Source organism: Cervus elaphus, chromosome 13, assembly GCF_910594005.1.
Source record: "Cervus elaphus chromosome 13, mCerEla1.1, whole genome shotgun sequence".
NCBI classification, from domain to species: Eukaryota; Metazoa; Chordata; class Mammalia; order Artiodactyla; family Cervidae; genus Cervus; species Cervus elaphus.
In genome coordinates, this window is record NC_057827.1 from 7,475,776 (window position 1) to 7,486,194 (window position 10,419).

Consider the following 10,419-nt stretch of genomic DNA (forward strand, 5'->3'; position numbering starts at 1 on the left):
TCCAGTACTTTTGTGTTGTTCACTGAGCTTGAAATAAATGAAGCTGTGGCCTAAGTTTATTTCAAAGTGGTTCCAGTGGATCTGTGAAAGTACCTGACCCTGTCAGGTATAAGTCAAATCTCCTACTTGACAACTGACATTATCCTATTACCCCTTGAATCTTGGAGTGTGGGCTACTACGATCAGAAAAGACAAAATGGTAGCCTCTGGAACTTCCCCTTCTTAAGAAGATAGTAAACCAAAAATGAGGCTGCATCTTAGAGAACATTAGAGATTAGTGTCACCGACAAAGATTTGCAGGATGCAGAAGCTGTACTGACATATCTAATTATTGGGGCTTTCCAGGTAGCTCAGCTGGTAAAGAATCTACCCGCAATGCAGGAAAGCCCAGTTCGATTCCAGGGTTGGGAAGAGCCACTGGAGAAAGGATAGGCTACCCACTGCAGTATTCTTGGGCTTCTCTGGCGACTCAGATGGTAAAGAATCTGCTTGCAATGTGGGAGACCTGGGTTCAGTCCTTGGGTTGGGAAGATCCCTTGGAGGATGGCATGCCAAGCCACTCCAGTGTTCTTGCCTGGAGAATCCCCCCAGAGAGAGGGGCCTGGTGGGCTACAGTCTGTAGGGTCCCAAACAGCAGGACTTGACTGAAGTGACTTAGCACCCAGGCATATCTAATTACTAATTCATCTATTTGACCCGTGCAAAAGGCGCACGCTTCTGCTTTCCCTTCCTGCCCTTGTTAGTAATGTTAAAATCTGCTCTTTGGTGTTCTGGAGGGTCTAGGAGAAGGATCCTTTATCCTGCAAGTAAGAAGCCAAAAAGGAAAAGCTTTTTGTACCTAGGAGGGCCCCACAGGGTCCTGTTCAGTTTCATATGCATAGAAAGAAAGACTTTATTTTCATTCTGGAAATGGCCTAGAAGCTTGGAAGATTTCAAGGCATTTTCCACTTCTGAAAAATTGAATTTGCAAGGAGCCCTGACCTCAACCTAACCATGTGTGATTCGATCCGGAAGCTGATTCCATGCCTCATTAACCCATGTCATGTTCTGTGGAAGCTGGTCAGGTGAAAGGATCTTCCCTTGCTGTCTCCATCCCTGGGCAAACCTCTGCTAAAGCAGTATTTCTATTTGGAGACTCTCAGGCCATAGTGATTTCTGATTCAGGAAGATTCTTGCTTCCCTCCCAACTCGGTCATCAAACATCAATTTTCCTGGGTCTTTTCTCATCTCCTCCTGGCCAGCTCTCTATCCTCCTGACAGATACACTTAGTGGGAGAAGAGAGCAGTGAATTCCCTGTATAAAATATATACTGATTATATAATTAAGTGAGGTGATTGAGGTGTTAATTAACCCTATTGTGATAATCATTTCACAATTATGTGTATCAAAACATCATGTTGTACACCTTAAACTTACACAGCATTATAATATCAATTATAAGCTATATAATGTCATAACAATGCTGGGAGGAAAACAAGAGAATTCCTTTGTTTAATAAAGTTTGACCAATAAATATATTTTAAATAAATTACATCATGGACAAAAACAACGATACTGCTTACACAAGCAGCATTTCCTGTATTACGAATTACAAGATGGATTTTCAAGCTCACCAGTCCCCTTCAGGGAATCGCACCTTTATTCAATTATATCGAGTCTTCTTGCTAAGAAGGATCTCCGTTTACTCGATGGTGAATTTCTTAACCAGGCTTCTAAAAGACTCTTTCCTTCCCACACCGGGAGTCGAACCCGGGCCGCCTGGGTGAAAACCAGGAATCCTAACCGCTAGACCATGTGGGAGAGGACGTGAAAGTCCTACAATACAAGACAATTGAATCGCGCCCGTCTGCTTCCGCTTCCGCCGCGCGGTGCCGCCGCCGAGCTGCCGCGGCCTTCCGCGCCTGCGCGGGTTTTCGGCGCTCGGCGCCGGCAGTCCTGGTTGTGTTGAGTCTCGTCGCGCGCGGCCAGGAGCCCGGAGCGGAGTGCTGCCGCGTCTCCGACCCCTCACCCCGCCCCGGGGAGGCGCAGCGGTAATCGGCGCCGCAAAGCCCTCCCGCAGCGTCTGTGGACGGGCCTAGATTTCCAAACACCGTTTGAGACGCTCTGCGGTGAGATTTGACAGTGCTTTGAAGAACCAAGAGCAGGTTGTGAGCCTGGCTCCTGGGTTTCAGTTCACCGGTTTTGAAGCAGAGGATAACTTTTATTAGATCAGATTTTTCCAGTCATGGTGCTTAAAGGCATTTTAAGTGGGATTTTGCACTTTGAAGGCAGTAGATGAAACCCCGAATACCCTCTGGGGGACGTTTTGGGGCCAAAGCCCTTCAGAGACTACCGTTTTAAAAGATGTTGTTTAGGGATGGTCTTACAGCCATAAAACCAAAACTAAACACTGCCAACTGTAAAGAAAGAATCCATACGTTGCACTGCTTTAACAACTCATGTCTTGCAGGAAAAAAGGTGAAATAAAACAAACAGCTGACTGGGAGATAAACATGTACACCCCACATAAGAAATTGGTATCCCATATGGAAGGAAACTACGCATGATTTATAAGAAGACAAATACTGCTATATAAAAGTCAGAACTTGTGAACACACCTCTTGGAGAGGAACCCCAAGACTAGAATGCATCTGAAAAAAAATCTCAACCCCACTGGCTCCAGGCTAGCATTAGGCCAAAAAGCAAGTGTGCAATGTGAAATGTTGGCAAGTATGTGGGAAAAAGGAAGATTTTAGAAACTGATGAAACTTGATCAAGGAGGCAAATTGTCAGGATTTCCTGAATCTGCTTATGACCAAGCATTTCTTTTTTTTTAAACTTTTGTAAAACAAATACTGGCCTGGAATTGCCTGTCAATGAATATGGAGAAATGCTGCTATGAAAGTTATAGGCAGACCATAGGGAGGATAAAGGGCCAGGGTCACCCTAAGCAAAGATCAGGGAAGGATGGAGATTCTCAGTCTCTAAGAATTTCGAATGTCTCTGTGATTTTTTAAAAATTAAAATTCTTAATAATTGAAAACATTTGTGGAATGAAAAGGACTGTACATAATGTCTACAGTTGAGCCACAGACTGAAAGAAAATGTTTCATAGGGAAAAGTAACTATTCTTACTATATCTGCACCTTAGCTCCCAGGGAGGGGGGAAAAAACCCACAGGAAGGAAAAGTGGATTGAGAGAAGAGGAGTCAATAAATTGGGGAGAAATTTCACGCCCACGTATAAACATGGCAATACAATTTAAAACAATGCTAAGATACTTCTGCTTTACTGACTATACCAAAACCTTTGGCTGTGTGGATTACAACAAACTGTGGAAATTTCTTCAAGACATGGAACTACCAGACCACCTTACCTGCCTCCTGAGAGACTTGTATGCAGGTCAAGAAGCAACAGTCAGGACTGGACATGGAACAATGGACTGGTTCCAAATTGAGAACGGAGTACCTCAAGGCTGTGTATTGTCACCCTGCTTATTTAACTTAAATGCAGAGCACATCATGAGAGATGCTGGGTTGGATGAAGCACAAGCTAGAATCAAGATTGTACGGAGAAATATCAATAACCTCTGATATGCAGATAACACCATGCTTATGGCAGAAAGTGAGAGGAACTAAAGAACCTCTTGATAAAAGTGAAAGAGGAGAGCGAAAAAGCTGTTTTAAAACTTAACATTCAATAAACGAAGACTATGGCATCCTGTCCCATCACTTCGTGGCAAATAGATGGGGAAACAATGGAAACAGTGGCTGACTTAATTTTTCTCCAATATCACTGCAATATTACTCCAATATCACTGCAGATGGTGACTGCAGCCATGAAATTAAAAGATGCTTGTTTGTTGGAAGAAAAGCTATGACAAACTTAGACAGCATATTAAAAAGCAGAGATGTTATTTGCCAACAAAGGTCCATCTAGTCAAAACTATGGTTTTTTCCAGCAGTCATGTATGCATGTGAGAACTGGACTGTAAAGAAAGTTGAACACTGAAAAATTGATGCTTTTGAACTGTTGTGTTGGAGAAGACTCTTGTGAGTCCCTTGGATGGCAAGGAGATCAAATCAGTCAATTCTAAAGGAGATCAGCCCTGAATATTTATTGGAAGGACTGATGCTGAAGCTGAAACTCCAATACTTTGGCCACCTGATGTGAAGAACTGACTCATTGGAAAAGACCCTGATGCTGGGAGGGATTGGAGGTGGAGGAGAAGGGACAACAGAGTCTGAGATGGTTGGTGGCATCACTCACTCAATGGACATGAGTTTGAGCAGGTTGTAGGAGTTGGTGATGGACAGGGAAGCCTGATGTGTTGCAGTCCATGGGTCGCAAAGAGTCAGACATGACTGAGCAGCTGAACTGAACTGAAGATATCCAGGGCTAGAGAGGAAGCAAGGGCACAAACTCAATGGAAATGGCCATGCCCCTCTCTGGGGCTGCTGCCCAGGCTTCCCTTTTCCACGGCTCATCCACATGTGAATGCAGAACCTTCCAAGGCATGGCAGTTGAGGCCAGAGCCACAGGATGGCATGAGAGTGGCTTTCACTGTGTTGTGATCCCTTGCCATTCACCGATATATACATTGTTTTCTTATAGAAGCAGTTTTATTGCACTGCCATGATAATTTGGAGATTGTTAGTACTATCCTAAATAATGCCTTCGTTTCCTAAAATAGGGGCAAGAGCCATGGAAAAGAATTTTCTAGTAGATGATTAAGTGACTTTTTTGGTTTTATTTTTGGTGAAAACATATACAGCAAGAAGGCTTGAATATTTTGCCTTATTTTACAGAGTGTGTTTGGTTTCATATCTTCTGTTTGGTAGTATTAACTGAAATAATTTTTTAAAATTAGTAGTTAATATGTCATATTTCTGTCTTTTATTGCATATATGATGAATTTTAATCATTTAGACTTAATAAACTTTTAGATCTGAAAGGTAACTTGGGGATATTCAAAGTCATAACCTCAAAAATATCCAGGAGCTTAAAATAATTTGCCCCAAATCATCCAACTAATAGATTTAGTGAAATTCTTTTGTATATCATCATGGGTTGACTCCGTGATAAAGAAAATATTGGAAAATGTTGAAATGAATGAAATCTAGAAAGCAATTTTACAAGGACAGTATGCATTCTGAATAAAAAGTTACTAAATTCCAATGTTTTTAAATGAGTTGGGAGGTATAATATTGAGATAAGCTGGGACCTGGGATCTGGGACCCTTTGCTTGCACCTAGGTGAACATTTACTTGAGCAACAGAATACAAATAAAACTATGAGGGACTAAAAATAACTGCATGCACAGTTGAAGCAAATATATGAACAATACAATACAGAAAGACCAAAAACCCAACTGGTGCTTCTGAGATTTGGGGAGTAAAAGTGGGGTTCTGCTCCTCAGGGTCCTCACACAGGGTACCACCAAAGGGGTGAGCAGACCACCTCAGCCACCGCTCCAGCCCAACCCATGGATCCGCCACAACTTTCACCCCATTTAAGGGACCAGGCTCGCCCCTCCCCACTCCTGCCTTGGCTCCAGGGCCGAGCGAGGGACACTGCTCCTTGTTTCCTCACAAGCCTTGCCTGCATTCCTCATCTGGCCTGTTCTCAATCTGTATTGGTTGAAGAGTACAAGAACCTGGATCAGTAACAACTTTACCAGTAATAAATGTTTTACTAATTTTGGATAACCTGAAGGTTAAGGTAGAATAATATGAATAGTTTATGTGTGTGTGTGTGTGTGTACATTTGTGCATATAAATTTCTCCTGCCTTTTGAAGTCAGATATCAGTGACAACAATCCTAAATCCAAAAACTGACTAGCTGTTAATTTTTAGAAAAACCATTGAATCTTTGAATATACGTTCTCCCCATTTATTCCACCAGTAACAATATATAACTGTCATTGTGAGGGCAAATTCTTAGCATCCAGCACAGAACGAAGGTGGAACTTGCCCAGTTGGAGTTGCCAGTGGTCGCTGTCACCCCCAGAGGTGGAAAGTGTTGGTCTGGCCACCTTCACTTGGGTACCCAACAGTGAACAGGATGGATCCACACCTCCCCTACTGATGGATCTTCTGGATGACTCTCCAGCTGATGTTTGGCTTGGACCTAGGAAGTTCCCTGCATTTCACCATTACTTACACCGGCTGCTCTGACCTCTGGAAGGAAGCTACAGTGATTGCTGGAATGTGACACCAGGCTCCTCTGTCCATGGGATTCTCCAGGCAAGAATACTGGCACGTACACAGCCAATATTTGCCTTGCTGCTTAGATTTCGTGCACCCTTTCTGCATTTGGATTTCTTTTGTTGAAATGAAGCAGTGCTTTTTTTCTTTATTATTTGACAGCTGTTTAAGGTCTTGCAATTTCATCATCTTTTCATAAGTATATGCTGAAAACTTTAGAATACAAGCATAGACATACAAGCATATTGGAGTAAGACTATGATTGAACTGTTATTCTGCCCTGTCTATACCAAGTACAAAATAAATATACACCATTTTTTATTGATTTATTTCATTTTCAATGATAGTAAGATTATGGAAATAATCTTTTGGCAAGTTGAAATTTCTCAACTTGGGTTTTAGCAAAATGTGTCCAGTTGGTAACGGAGTTGGTGACCACACTCATTCTTGCTCTAACAAATACACAAAACAAAACAAAAAACTGGTGTTTTTTCCAAAGAGCATTTTTGGTTATTTTCTCAGCCAAATCAGACCTACTTAAAAGGTAATTGCTTATTACATTGGATTAGCCATATGAAATTGCCAATAGTTCACTAACTTAGTACAATAGAGAAATTCTATTTTTTTTTTTCAAGCCAATTCTTTTTCCTCTAACTGTAAGCATTCAGATTCACTCACTAGGTTAACAGGAAATACTTAATAGAAAGCTTGCTGTTAAAATCTGAGTTTTTTCAACATCAAGAGCAACAAAAAATTACACTTGTTTCTAGGATATAGATACATTGCTTTTAAAAGTGTTACTGAACTCAGGTTTGGCTGTTCACTGCACAAAAGCCATTAATTGAGGGGCAAGGGTCAGTAAAAAGGAAGGGCACTTTATTCAGAAAAGTCAGCAATCTGGGGAGAAGGTGGAATCATGTTCTGAGACCAACTCTAAAATTCTGCTCAGCTGTAACAGTTTTTAAAGGGAAAAGACGTAAACAGTCTTAGTTAATCATTAAGGTAGGAGGTCAGATTCTTCATCACTTTTTCCATTGCTTGCAGATCTGCTGACTTCTGATCTTTCTTTGGATGCTGTGTTGCCCCTGTGGTCAACCTGTAAATTTGCTAAGGAGGAAGCCAGGGGTGAAGAGTCAATCATTCTTTAACTACTGAATTCTTCATTCTTGACTCCTTTTAATCCCAGAAAGGAATCAACAGGTTCAGCAAGGCACTGTGTATATTTAATAACGAAGAAGTCAGCAGGTAGGTTAAATGTTACTTGATGATCTCATTTTTATAATTAAAGTTTAAGGAAAACAGAGATGAACAAGCAGAAAAGGGGCAAAGGAGCTGTTTATAAAAGTAACAATGCAAAGATGAACGTCTAATAGGTGATATTTATTCTAGAAGGGCTGTGGGGTGTGGAAAGGAGCAGTCATAGATTACTTAACAGGTGTATTCTGGGCTTCCCTGGTGGCTCAGAGAGTAAAGCGTCTGCCTGCCATGCTGAAGACTCGGGTTCGATCCCTGGGTCGGAAAGATCCCTGAGGAAGGAAATGGTTGCCTGGAGAATCCCATGGACGGAGGAGCCTGGTAGGCTGCAGTCCACAGGGTAGGCTACAGTTCACAGGGGTCGCAAAGAGTCAGACACAGCTGAGCGACTTCATTTCACTTTAAGAGTAGAGTTAAAATGTGATTCACAGCTTCAACTTGATTTAAATCATGTACACCCATGGCGGATTCATGTCAGTGTATGGCAAAACCAATACAATATTGTAAAGTAAATAAATAAAACTGAAAAAAAAAAAAAAAAAAGAATTCCTGAATTGTTAGGAGCATTTATGGATTCATTTCTAAAATGTAGACTCTTCTCAAATAAGTTGCACTTCAAAGTATGTTAAAAAACCCAGTCACATTTAGGAGAATTAGTAAATAATTGAAGAGATTGATGAATCAGTCAGAAAAAAGTGACATTATGGTGATGCTGTCTGGATTTTGAAGGAATGAAGTTGGTGGAAAGATAATTCTTGGGACACCGCAGGGTAAGCAGAAGACTGTTTGTGGAGCTTAGAGCTTGGCCAAGTGCTGGGATTCATTTAAAGAAAAATAATACAAAATTGTGGCTATAATATTTGTATGAAACTGAATATGTATTTAGAATAAGAAGAAATCACAATAAATTACACATTAAACATTTTTTTAAACAGCAAATATTTAAAAATCTAGAAAAATATTTTCATTAATTGTCTGATGCCCCACATTACTTTTTTTTAGGAGTTTAATTATTTTATTTATTTACATATTGTGAAAATAATTATTTAAATAAGGAATCCATTAGACTGAGGTGGTTCTATTCTTAGCAGCCTACCTAATCAAACCAAACCTTAAGCTTGAAATGCTTCAAGGTTAAGAAATCAAAATCATAAACATCTAACTATGGTTTTCCAAGTAAGGTAAACACTTAAGCTATGGCTAATCAAATAATTTTTTGCTTGGCTTCTGCTTCTTCCTTATAAAAATCTTTCCACTAGCTTCTGTTGGTAGAGTGCACCTAATCACTTCTAATTCAGTCCTGCCTGATTAAAATAGATTTTTCTTCAAATAAACTCTTAAAAATGTTAATATGTCTCAGTTTATCTTTTAACACTATATTTTAAAAACATTCTCATAAACTTTTATCTCCTATAACTGTATGGTCTTCATAATTTTCATTTCTTTTTTTAAAATTTATTTATTTTAATTGGAGGCTAATTACTTTACAATATGGTGGTGGTTTTTTTGCCATACATTGACATGAATCAGGCATGGGTGTACATGTATTCCCCATCCTGAAGCCCCCTCCCACCTCCCTCCTCATCCCATCCCTCAGGGTCATCCCAGTGCACCAGCCCTGAGCACCCTGTCTCATGCATCGAACCTGGACTGGTGATCTGTTTCACATATGATAATATACATGTTCCAATGCTATTCTTTCAAATCATCACACCCTCACCTTCTCCCACAGAGTCCAAAAGTCTGTTCTTTATATCTGTGTCTCTTGCTGTCTCGCATATAGGGTCATCATTACCATCTTTCGAAATTCCATATATGTGTTAATATACTGTATTGGTGTTTTTATTTCTGACTTACTTTGCTCTGTATAATAGGCTCCAGTTTCATCCACCCCCTTAGAACTGGTTCAGATGCATTCTTTTTAATAGCTGAGTAGTATTCCATTGTGTATATGTACCACAGCTTTCTTATCCATTCATCTACCAACGGACATCTAGGTTGCTTCCGTGTCCTGGCTATTGTAAGCAGAGATGTGATGAACATTGGGGTACACGTGTCTCTTTCAATTCTGATTCCAATTTCCTTGGTATGTATGCCCAGCAGTGGAATTGCTGGGTCGTATGGCAGTTCTATTTCCAGTTTTTTAAGGAATCTCCACACTGTTCTCCATAGTGGCTGTACTAGTTTGCATTCCCACTAACAGTGTAAGAGGGTTCCTTTTTCTCCGCACCCACTCCAGCATTTATTGTTTGCAGATATTTTGATAGCAGCCATTCTGACTTTTTTAAAAGAAAGATTTTTTTAAAAAAATTATTTATTTTTATTATTGAATATTTATTTTGATTAATTAATTTATTTAGCAGCTCTGTGTCTTAGTTGCAACATGTGGGATCTTGGATCTTTGCTGTGGCGTATGAACGTTAGTTGTGATGAGTGGGATCAAGTTCTCTGACCAGAAATTGAACCTGGGCCCCCTGCATTGGGAGTGCAGTGTCTCAGCCATTGGACCACTGTGGAGGTCTTCCCATATTACTTTTTTTCCCTACATTTTTTGACTGTGTCCTTTTTGACTCCTTCATATAACAAAGGCTATAATGCTTTCTTTGGAGGAACTAGATAATAGAGTCTTCAGTATGGTTTATGAAGTTTCTCTTTTTGTTATTGATAGTTTAGAAAAATTTCTTTAGTTTCTCAACTCAATCCTGGTAATGTCATATAAATTTTGACATTGCTGTCAAATTAAGGAGATTGCTGTTTCAGTTCTCCTGTGTCTGAATTATAGAATTTCAGGGTATTTCAATTATTCCCTGGACCAATGATCAGTTTGTTATCATGTTTCATTGCAGCAGCATTTTTGAAGGATTTTGTGTCTCTGCAATCTTTGTTGAAAGCAGTATTTTGTGTGAAGTCAGTGAGGAGTTTGTTTTTCCAGTGAATTCATATGGTTTGCTCCATTTCATTAAGTGGATTATCAAAAAA

General features: G+C 40.1%; 1 non-coding gene across 1 annotated transcript; it reads right to left on the reverse strand.

Annotated features, from left to right (window-relative positions):
* Nucleotides 1–1,729: 1,729 nt before the first annotated feature.
* On the reverse strand, nt 1,730–1,801 carry TRNAE-UUC. Its single transcript has one exon. It is a non-coding gene; the product is annotated as a tRNA-Glu (tRNA).
* Nucleotides 1,802–10,419: the final 8,618 nt, after the last annotated feature.